At 39.2% G+C, this 11838-nt stretch overlaps 1 long non-coding RNA gene across 1 annotated transcript; it reads right to left on the bottom strand.

Moving 5' to 3' along the window:
- Positions 1-9937: 9937 nt before the first annotated feature.
- LOC110916796 lies at positions 9938-11161 on the bottom strand. The gene is made up of 4 exons (XR_002580034.2): positions 11049-11161; positions 10326-10856; positions 10164-10233; positions 9938-10018 (listed from the first exon to the last, which is right to left on the bottom strand). It is a non-coding gene; the product is annotated as an uncharacterized LOC110916796 (long non-coding RNA).
- Positions 11162-11838: the final 677 nt, after the last annotated feature.

Genomic DNA, 11838 nt, shown 5'->3' with positions numbered 1-11838 from the left:
ATTTTAATATCTTTTGAGTGTTATCAAACGACATCACCGCTAATGTCGTGCTGATATGCACCAAACGACGAAACTGTTTAAAATAAGACAATAAAAGTTAAGCAGTAAATAAATATATACAGACATTCTTTTTGCGAGTTTCGAGGGTAAGAGAATCATATCAGTGTACGGTCATGCCAAAACACTCTTGTTGTTCAGTTAGTTAACATTAAGATAAGCATCCTATAACAATTATCGGTATTGTTATCCACTTAAGCTCAACTTATCAGATGTAATCATGGCGAGGGGTTACGTTAAGGTATGATTTATACTTACCGACCGGTGTTCATCCACATCACGACACATTCCCGTATCAAGGTATGCACGAGAATTCATCTTACCGGTGAGTATACCGATTATCATCTGTTTGACCGTATATGATGTGAGATTCTCACTTATTTTGAGTGAAAACAAGCCCTATGTGATAGAATCACTTATTTATGAGGAACTTGATTTTCATATGCATGAGGGCACAGGTGCAAGTCTGTGAACAGGTCAGTACTTCCGTACAGCAGAGAGACGAACTTGACACCCGGATAAATGTGATATTTTATCACTTATTTGATTTGGACATGTGATTGTTTATCACTTATTGAGGTCGAATGCAGTATGTAATATGTACACGTATGTATAGTATCATGGAAGATCTAGACTTGCGTCCCCGTTATTTTTCGGTAAAAGATACAACCATGATACCCAGATGATAAGCAGCATAAAGACCGAATATCTCAGAACCTCAGCAATCTATCAAACGAAATTTCGGTACTAAGACCATATGCCAATGAATGGTTCCCACCTGATCTTCAGTCGATTAAGATTTATATCACCCTGCACACTTTAAAATGATTGTGAGCCTACCGATACATCTTATATAGAGCTGCTTATCGTTTTTCATTTAAGGTTTAAAGAGGTTTGGATAGACCACTGATGTACTATCATTTTCTCTTTTGCTCGCCAGGAAACTCATTTTTGATTTTCTATTGTTTTTGTGTTTTTGAAATTTTTCGATGTTTTTGGATTTTCAGATTTTTGGATTTACTCCCCCTAAAATCAACAAACTAAGATAAATTTAAAAGACACAAAGATATTTACAAAGATGATTTTCCGATGTTGGTTTTACTCTTGCTTGACCTTAATGCCGTTTACCAATAATAAGAAGTCAAATCTTGATTTGTCAAATGCTTTGGTAAAAAGGTCGGCACGTTGGTCATCGGTTTAGACCTTAACAACATCGATTAGCCTTTTCTCAAAGCAATCACGTATGAAGTGATATTTGATTTCGATGTGTTTGGTCTTAGAGTGCTGCAAAGGATTTCTAGTGATCTGTAAAGCAGCAGAATTATCAACGTAAATAGGAGTAGATAGGAATTCAAAACCGTAGTCCCGCAATTGTTGTTGGATCCAAAGAACTTGGGAGCAACAACTTGAGGCAGCAATGTATTCAGCTTCGCATGTTGATGTAGCGACACACGTCTGCTTCTTGCACTGCCATGTGACTAGGCGATTTCCTAAAAACTGACATCCAGCCGTTGTGGATTTGCCGTCGATTTTGCATCCGCCATGATTAGAATCACTGAATGCGACTAAGTCAAAGTTATTATCCCTAGGGTACCATAGACCGGTGTCAGGGTAACCCTTCAAATAACGAAAAATCCTTTTTACAGCTGCAAGATGTGAGGCCTTCGGGTTGACTTGATATCTGGCAAGCAGGCACGTTGGGTACATTATGTCTGGCCTTGATGCTGTGAGGTACATAAGAGATCCGATCATTGCGCGATAGTATGAAGGACTAACAGCTTCACCCTTCAAGTCAGGAGTAATTCCATGATTTTGTGGCAATGGGGTACCAATGGGCGTTGCATCGGACATCTGGAACCGGCTCAAGATGTCGCCAACATATTTAGTCTGATGGATGAATATCCCAGACTCCGTTTGTTGCACTTGAAGGCCCAAGAAAAAGGTCATTTCCCCCATAGCACTCATCTCGAATTTATCCTGCATAATGCGCTCGAAATTCCTACACAAAACATCATTAGTAGAACCAAAAATAATATCATCAACATATACCTGTACCAGAAGAAGATCTCCATCTTGTTCTTTGATGAAGAGAGTACAATCGATAAGACCTCTTCGAAAACCGTTCTCCAGCAGATATGTAGATAAGGTTGCATACCAAGCTCGCGGTGCTTGATGAAGACCATAGAGAGCTTTGTTGAGCAACCAAACCCGATCGGGATGGACAGGATCTTCAAAACCTGGAGGCTGTTCGACATATACCTCTTCTTCAACCACACCATGTAAGAATGCACTTTTGACGTCCATCTGGTAAACCTTGAATCCTTTGAATGAGGCATAAGCCAGAAAGATCCGAATAGCTTCCAGACGTGCAACAGGTGCATAGACTTCGTTGTAGTCGATTCCTTCTATCTGACGAAAACCTTGAACGACTAAACGAGCTTTGTTCCGAATAACCACTCCACGGTCGCCTTTCTTGCATTTGAAGACCCATCGAGTGCCAATCTTCTTGTAGTTCTCAGGTCTTTCAACAAGCTTCCAAACACCAAGCTTTTGAAATTGCTGCAATTCTTCCTGCATGGCTTCAACCCAAGCACTATCTTTCAACACTTCTTTCCACGATTTTGGTTCTTCTTGTGATACGTAACACGCGAAGGACCAATCATTTTGTTGACCAGATTCTCTTATAGCTGAATACAAACCAGCATTCCGGTTGTTTCTCAGCTGATTACGCGTCTGCACACCGTGATGGACATCTCCTATTATGTTCTGCTGGGGATGGGTATCATGAATCCTCATTTCAGGATTTTCTGGCACACATGCATTGATACCCAAATTGGTAAGATTAAGATCAACAACCAACTCCACACCAGGAATGTGGGTAGAGGTGGATGCATTCCCTTCAGCAGTGTCTACATTCTGCATATGAGGTGTATCACCAGAGGCACCTTGAACAGGAGCAGCTGGAGCTGAAGATCCTTCAGCTGCATCATGATATTCATCATCTTCAGAAGAATCATTATAATCAGCAGCATCCTCATAAACCTCATTTTGAACCATATTGTTGACAGACGAAGAAGCTTGTGGGTCAACAACAATAGGTCTAACCAAAGGCGAGACAGCAGCGTTGTCACTTTCCAACAACATCCTAGCCGCTGCTGATTCTTCGTCAAAGGTTGGCAGATTGAAGGAGTCAAATAGTCCATCATAATCGAACATCCACGGATCACCCGGAGCCCTAACAGGACTCGTGTACCTTTGAACCCTCACTTCGCTCCAAAGCTCAATCTTTTTGGTAGCCAGATTCCAAACACGAAAATTCGGAGTAGCATATCCAAGGAAGAAACCCTCGATAGCTCTTGCACCAAACTTTCCATCCGGTTCAATCATAGTACATGGAGCACCAAATGGTTCAAGGTAAGAAAGATCCGGTTTCCTTTTCTGAAGGAGTTCGAAACAAGTCTTGCCATGTCTCTTTACTGTAAGAACTCTGTTCAACGTGTAGCATGCAGCCGATACAGCCTCCCCCCAGAATTGAATAGGGAGTTCCGACTCTACTAACATTGTTCTTGCAGTTTCTATAATCGTTCGATTCTTCCTCTCCGCGACACCATTTTGTTGTGGAGTATAACGAGAACTGTACTCATGAAGAATGCCTTTAGAAGTACAAAACTCATCCATAACTTGATTCTTGAATTCGGTTCCATTGTCGCTTCGGATCCTCTTCACTTTCAACGAATAGAGATTCTCCAACATTGTAAGAAGATCCTTGAGGATGCCAGGAGTTCGACTCTTGTGTGCCATGAAGGATACCTAAGAAAATCTAGAATAATCATAAGTAACAACTAGACAATAAGCATCTCCGAATGTAGTCTTGTGCTTCATAGGTCCAAAAAGATCCATATGAAGACGTTCGAGAGGCATGCTGACAGTGTTGATTTTCTTCAAAGGGTGAGACTTCTTTGTTTGCTTCCCCTTTTGGCACGAGACACAGATATCTTGTAGATGAAAACTTCTCACAGGCACACCATTCACAAGATTATTTTTCACCAAATGGTTCATCTTCCTCAAGTGAATGTGTCCCATTCTTCTGTGCCAAGATATAGACTCCTTTTCCGTGGCTTTTGAGACGAAGCAAGTGACTTGTGCAGATGTTGTAATCGCTTGGCTCATGTCGAGAATATAAAGATCATTAACTCTCGGAGCCGATAAGAGAATCCATTCTTGTGGAATTTTGAATCCAGGTTTCAGCACATAGCAGCCGGCATCATCAAAATGCACGGTGAATTTCTTATCGCAGATTTGCGACACACTGAGAAGATTGTGATCAATTTGCTTAACATAATTGATCTTATCAAAGCACACGATGCCATTGGAGATACTTCCCTCTCCAGTGATAAATCCACCTTTGTCACCCGCAAAAGCAACATACCCTCCTCTAATATTTCTCACGTCGTATAGGAGCCGTAAGTCGCCAGTCATGTGCCTGGATGCTCCACTATCAACAATCCAATGACTATTAATAGTTCCTCCTAGAACATCCTACACATGTCATTTGAAACATCAGTTGAGAATGGGGACCCAAGCCTTAGTGGTCTTGGGTCGTCCCTGAGCATCACGAAACGTGATATCAATCTCTTGATGGTTTTCAAGAACAACTGCTCTCCCTGAATTGTCACCCGACTTAGGTAACCAAGTTCGTTTTTGCCTACCAGTTTTTGAAGATTCTGGTTTTGCATGTTGTGGCACACTTGGTTTCCTTTCAACTGTTTTAACTTCAGATTTTAAAGCTTTTTCAACAGTTTTCATGTTCTTACGTCGTTGTTTAGTTTCTTGTTCTTTTACAGTTCGTTTATCATGTTTAGGTGAAACTGACCGACGTTGAGGATGAGCTGTTTCAGGTGGAGTTCTCTCAACAAACTTATTCTTTGGAGCATTTGGGCAGTTTCTGATGATGTGCCCAATTTCTCCACATTTAAAGCATGTTCTCCTCTCAACACATTTGGGAGAACTTGATTGACCACAAGATGTCGAACTCGTGGAACCCGAGGTACTTGCCTTTTCATCACACCCATTTGTGCGTTGAGTGTAATTATTATCACTGTTACGCTTTAAGATTGTTACTTGTTTTACAAAATCCGTGTTAGATTTGTTTTCAAAAGTTTCAATCTTATCAGTACCCTTGGATGACACGAACTTGACATCTTTTGCTTTCTTTTGAAATCGAGCTCCTTTTGTTTCAGACTTCATCTGAGAGACTTTATGCTTTTGAGCTCGGTTGACTGGTTGTTTACCATTAGAAGCAGTAGGTTGTTGAGTGATTGAAGATTTTTGTTTACCAAACTGTTTTCTAATCTCAGCCTTAGGAATTGGGTCACATTGTGTTACCACAATTCCCGGAAGTGTTTTTCCCAAAAATTTGTTTGTGTTGTCTTCAAAGACTTTGTCAATCAAAGATTTATTTACATTTTTAATTGGGAAAACATGATCTGAGTAGATTTTATTATCTCCAACCAATGTATACAACATGTTACTGCTTTTAACAGTAGACACACATGTCTTGTCAACTTTGACAGGATCATTCACTTTCTTCTTAACAGATGGAACATCAGGAGTATCAGGATCACAAAGAATGTGGTTCTCTCGTGGAATAACTACTCCTTTCATCTTGTTAAGTGATTTATCCTGTTCACCTACATCTACTTCTGATTCATCATCCGATGTCTCATAGTCCTCGATAATTGGAGGACTTTGCTTCACTGATGATGAAGTTTCTTGTTGCTTAGAAGATGTGTTTGAAGAATTGTCCGGTTTGAACCCTAGGCCAGCAGCAAATTCCTCAACATCTAGAGGCACACTGGGTTCATACCGAGGCATTTCCTCCTCTTCAGGCATCTTGGTATAATTGTTCATCAAAGGGGGCGGACATTTCTTGTACCCTATGCCTTTCTGATTTCCCTTCGGTTGTTGAACATCGATGATGTGATCAAGCACAAATTGGGAGTTAGAATAACTATCCAATTTCTGTTTGATCGCATCATGCTCGCATTGGGCAATGGCTAATTGCTTTTTAGTTTCTTCCACAATGTTAATATATTCATTTATACTTACTTGCTTGTGGTAAACTACTTTGTTAACCTCGGATACATTTTTCTTTAATGTTTCTATTACAGATTTAAATTCTTTTTCATTCCGAGTTAAAGCCATGTTCGCCTCTTTGCATTTCGATAGTTCAATAACCAAATTCTGATTATGACTATGAAGCTTTTCTGATTCAAGCTTCATATCAGCACATGATTTACAAACACTAGGAGCAGGAGGTTCAGAATTTACCTGACTAGAAGAGGCTGAACCGTTTGCCATAAAGGCAGTTTGAAAAGAAAAAGCTCCATCTTCAGAAAACAACTTTTCCATTTCCTTTGATGCAGTATCCGCCTTCCTAATCAGAATCGATTTCTGACATTTAAGCTCATCAGCTTCATTCAGAAGATCCTGAATATCTTCACCTTCTTCCTCCTTCACATCAGACTCTGAGTGATTATCCCCAGAAACAGAGCCTTCTTCATCAGAACTTCCAGAATAACCAGAACTGTCATCACTTCCAGAAGACTCTTCTTTATGAACATTCTCGATGATTTTTGCATAACAAGCTGTTCCACTTCTCTGATCATCATCACCAAACTGCACTGACCAGTCACATCCCTCATCAGCTTGAACAGCCAGAGCCCGATTGGGATTTGAAGTTCCAAGTTGGCCCTGATTGTTATTAACTGCCACCATCCTCCTCTCACGGTTCTCTTGCTGGGCATTCACATTTGTAGTACTCGTCTGGTTTCTGAAAGGGTTGTGATTGCCATGTTTTGTTGGTAGAGTGCACTCACGTTTGAAGTGCCCTTTATTACCACAGTTGAAGCATGTCACGGCGTTGATATCAAACCCATACTTCGTATCTTTCTTTCCTTCCAACGAAGTTCTACCAGTACGAGCCATAAAGTCTTTGGCCCTTCTAACCGCACTTGCAAAAGCCCACTTAATATCCATCAACTCCATTTCTTCCTTGTCGATCTGCTGATAATCTTCATTGGTCATGTTGATGTTTCCAAGCTGACCTGCTACCAATCCACAGTAAGCACTGACCATTGTATTAATAATTTCCATGTGCTCCTTAGCAACTTCAATGCTGAGGTGTGAAAGGTTTGAATTATCGACTCGGATTGTGTGAGGATTTTGAGGTTGAGGATTGTTTGTATAATGAGCCTGCTGTTGTTGTTGTGGAGGTTGGACTTGTGGCTGTGTTGGAACAGGAATGTACGACCTCGGATCGAATTGAGGTTGTGGTGGAGCAGCCGTTGACTGAGGAAACGGAAAGCAACTTGTGTTGGACACAAAAGCAGTCTGCAGTTTAGGTTGCTGTTGCTGAGCTGCAGCGGATCTTGCCAAAGCATCGAAGCCTGGAAGGTACATTTTTGTATTCTGAGGAGCGGGAGCACGCCTTGCTTTCCGGATTTCTTCATCGTTTTTATGTTCCAGCTTCTGAATGAACTCGTAGATATTAACCGTGTCTAGAGTTCCAGTATGCTACAACAGCTCAATAAATGAACTCCATTTTGGAGGTAAAGCGTCAGCAAACCTATTCACCATCTCTTGTTGAGTAGAAACAACCCCATAAGCACACATTTCACTGATCAGATGATAGAAACGGGTTGTCATATCGTTTAGAGTTTCGTTTTCCAAAAACTGAAACGATTCAAACTCTTTCTTCAACAAATCATGACGAGACTTTCGAGCAGCTGCGTTGCCTTCTCCTCTAGCTACTAAGGCATCCCACAACGTTTTCGTGGTCTTGCAGTATGAGAACTGATGATAGATATCTTTGTTGAGTGCTTGTGTAAGTGTAGCAAAGGCCTTTTTCTCCAATTCATAAGCCTTCTTGTCATTTTCCAGCATGTTGGCATAACCTTCTGAAGTGGACGCAGCAGTTTCAAGATTAGTATTGAACGCATTGATGAAACACGTCCAAAGATCGGTGCTTTGCCCTTGAACATACGTGTGAAAACGTTTTTTCCATGATGGAAAATCGTTCATATGGTTCAACTTCGGTGGACGATTGTTGCTTCCTGTTTCGCTTTCACTAATCATAAGGTTTTGAATGCTTTGACTTTGATTGGATACCAAAGCCCATTGACTTGGACTGATTGATGGCGGTGGAAACATACTCTTTGCCCAAGCATCAGCAGAAGTTAGTTCTTGACTAGATTGTGAGTTCAAACTCCAATCCCAAGGACTTGTACAACTCATTTTGATCAAATATTAATAGATAACCTACACAAACACAAACTGTTAAATGCAAACAGACCCAAAATGAAAGATACAACCTGGTTCGAAAGATCAATACTTGTTCGAATGATCAACAGTGTTCGAATGATCACTGTTGAGTTTCGAACAATGACTTCGAAAGATTGACCACACGAAGGATCCTTATCTTTCGAAAGATGATTTCGAAAGATTCTCCTTATATTTCGAACACAGATCTCGAAAGATTCACCAATACGAAGGATCCTTATCTTTCGTAAAGTAACAGTAGCTCGAAAGATGTATCCTACGACAAGATTCCTTGGCTCGAAAGATAGAACACAGGCTTCGAAGGATATTCGAAGGATGGGTATTTGTCGAGCCTCCTTGATCGAAAGATTATCTTTCGATGTCGAAGGATGTCTTTCGAAGAGCTCTGACACAACTGAAAAGATGACAGGTTGGTGAAAAAGGTGACAGGTTGGTGTACCAACTTTCGGCAGAAGGGATGTTCTGCACACAACTTTTCACCAACTTTTTGACTTTCAAACAAGATTTCCCAAAAAGGCAAATCTTATCCAAAAAGTTCAGTCACCGAAGATAACCGGAATCTTGGCCGGAAAAATCAAAGTCACTTAAAAACAAGTTTTCAAGTTACCCAACCCAACCTTGAACACTCCCGAAGGTTTAGAACTCGTTTTTCAGTTTTAAGATACAAAAAAAACCACCAAAACGGGTGCTAAACCTAGTGTCCAAACACACCAAGAACTTGAACAAACCCGGTTTTAAACAAGGTAAAGAGCCACGGCTCTGATACCACTTGTAGGTCCCTCTTCGGAGGATGACGAACCTAAACCTTGTTATACAAACCCACTAGCGAGTGCGGAATCCAAGCTAGTAAGCAAACCGGGATGAAGCAAGTAGAAAGACAAACACACAAGGTTCACCGATTAACACCACTGTATTAATACGTATGAAGGTTTCGGTTACAAGCACAATGTTCACAAATCTAACTTGCAAACTCTCAAAGTGTGTGTGTGTATTTCGGACAAAAAGCTCTCAACTCTCTATGTGTGCACCTCTCTTTCTGTCTGTCTCTCTAACACACACTGCATGGGTATATATATACCCAGCACAGGTTGCTTTGTCCGAAGGATTCGATAGATGGTCGAAGGATCATCTATCGACTACAAAGCTTTCGAAGGATCAGTATTCACCTCGAAGGATGATCTATCGATCATCCATTCGAAGGTTCATCTTACGAGTTCATCGAAGGATCAGTATTATCCTTCGATGTGCATCCTTCGAGCCAGACAAAAGACAACCAATAACTAACAGTTTGACCGAGTCAATCCGGAGGATGGTTGACTCGGTCAACTTACAGACTAACTAGGACATCGTTTACATATAGACCGAATACAGACAAAGTACAGACACAAGTGCACCAACACTTTCTAAACAGACCATAAGAAAGAAAACTTAAGCCATAAATACAACTGAATATTAAAATAAACTAATGTCAATATAATTAAAAAGTCAATTGGATTATGTTCGATGTCTAACAATTCAAAAGATATTTTTTATATCTTTTTCTCTATGTGCGCTTTTCTTAAAAAGCCCACGCTTTTTTTTGCGCCTTGCGTCTTTGAAAACATAGGCGTAAATTATTTTCCTGTCAAAAACAAAATGATGAATTCTATCACAAACTCACTTCAATAAATAAATAACAGATAATACGCTCACCTTTGAACCCGGTTTTATTTTAAATCAATTTTACTCATACGAAAGAAAAGGAATATGTACATGTAGAATTTTACCTTAAAGTGATGAACATAGCTATCGCAAACCAGAGCCTTGACCTGGACTTGAACATCATTGGGGCCAAAACTGTTTAGAAAAAAAAAATCAAAAAATAAGAACCTGGTGTAAGTAACTTATTAGATGTAGTGAATTTTGTATAAAATTGCATAAATAGAAACCTAAAGGAAGACGATGGTAAGGCTGAATTTGAATTTTCTTGAACCGAGCCACAGTGTCCTCTCTTTCACCAATTCATTCTCCTAGTGTGTCATCTTTCTGCAATAATGTTTGTTGTTTCATGATTTTCCAAGTCTGTAAAATTGGATCTTGAATGTGGCAGATTTCTGTCTCGACCTTCATCCCCCTATCTTCATCTACACCATAAAACACCATTAAGAAATTAAACATACTAAAAAGTTAAAAATCATTGGTAGATCTGAGATTAAGAAATTAAACAAACTAAAAAGTACTCAAATTGAGTTTACACAAACAGCTACCATCACCAGCTTTGGTAGCAAGAGAAATTGGGCCAACAAAGATCAATATAAACCCCACAAACAACAAGTAAAGTATAGATCTTTTTACACCCATATATTGAACAAGATTCAAACAAAAAAAAAACCGTTAAAAAGCCATTAGGAATGAGTTCATTTGAAGCAAATCTTGAATATGCAAACCAAAGGCTAAGCATACAGAATATCTTTTTCAACCTGCAACAAGATTTAACAAAAAAACATTTAAAAACCCATATAAAATCAATTAATTTAGAGCAAATCTTGAATATTCAAACTAAATGCTAAGTATATAGTATACCGAATTCAACCTACAGCAAGATTTAGCAAAAGACCCCTAAAAAACCATATAAAGTTAGTTAACTTGAATCAAATCTTGAATATTCATACCTTAGGGTTGTCGAGTGGTTGGAATCGCCTTGGTCTTCTTGAATCGCCTGAAGTGTTTCGTTAGAAATTCGATCAGTACTAGAGCAAAATCAATAAAAAGAAAACATACCTGGAAAGTGAAGTTTTCTTGTGTTTAAAAGACTTGTACATTACGCTTTAGGGGTATTTTAAAAAAAATTCAATGACCTTAAGAAGTCCTTTGGATATGTATATTATATATAGTATATATATATATATATATATATATATATATATATATATATATATATATATATATATATATATATATATATATAGAGAGAGAGAGAGAGAGAGAGAGAGCGGTTAACATACATTACAGCTTAACGTACGACCAGTACGTCACGAAATTACGCACGTTCATTGGAAAATCACGCACGTTATAATCTCCAACAAACCAACATGCGTTATTATTATTTAAATACACATGCGTGATTATCTCATTATCTTCTTCAACCTCCAAACCTGGGTTCAGCATCATCATTCCAGCTCCTTCTTCGATTCCGTTTCCAACGTATAACACTTCCACATGTTCAGACGGTCGGAATCAAAGTTTCGTCATATCCCTTCATCCTCTGTTCTACGATTAGATTTCGATGGTTGACAATTTCATGAAACTTTTCAAAATCAAAGATAAGTTTGAACCCAAATCGATAAAATTGTCAGAACAATTGCGAATTTGAAGTGAAAGGAAAAGAAAATTGAAAAAAATCGGACGAAATTGATCAAACCCAGGTTAATTGAAAAAGAACAAAATCACGCACGTTAGATC

This window comes from Helianthus annuus, chromosome 16 (genome assembly GCF_002127325.2).
Source record: "Helianthus annuus cultivar XRQ/B chromosome 16, HanXRQr2.0-SUNRISE, whole genome shotgun sequence".
Lineage (NCBI taxonomy): Eukaryota > Viridiplantae > Streptophyta > Magnoliopsida > Asterales > Asteraceae > Helianthus > Helianthus annuus.
The sequence above is the reverse complement of the archived record's forward strand: the minus strand, read 5'-3'. Positions and strand labels throughout refer to the sequence as shown.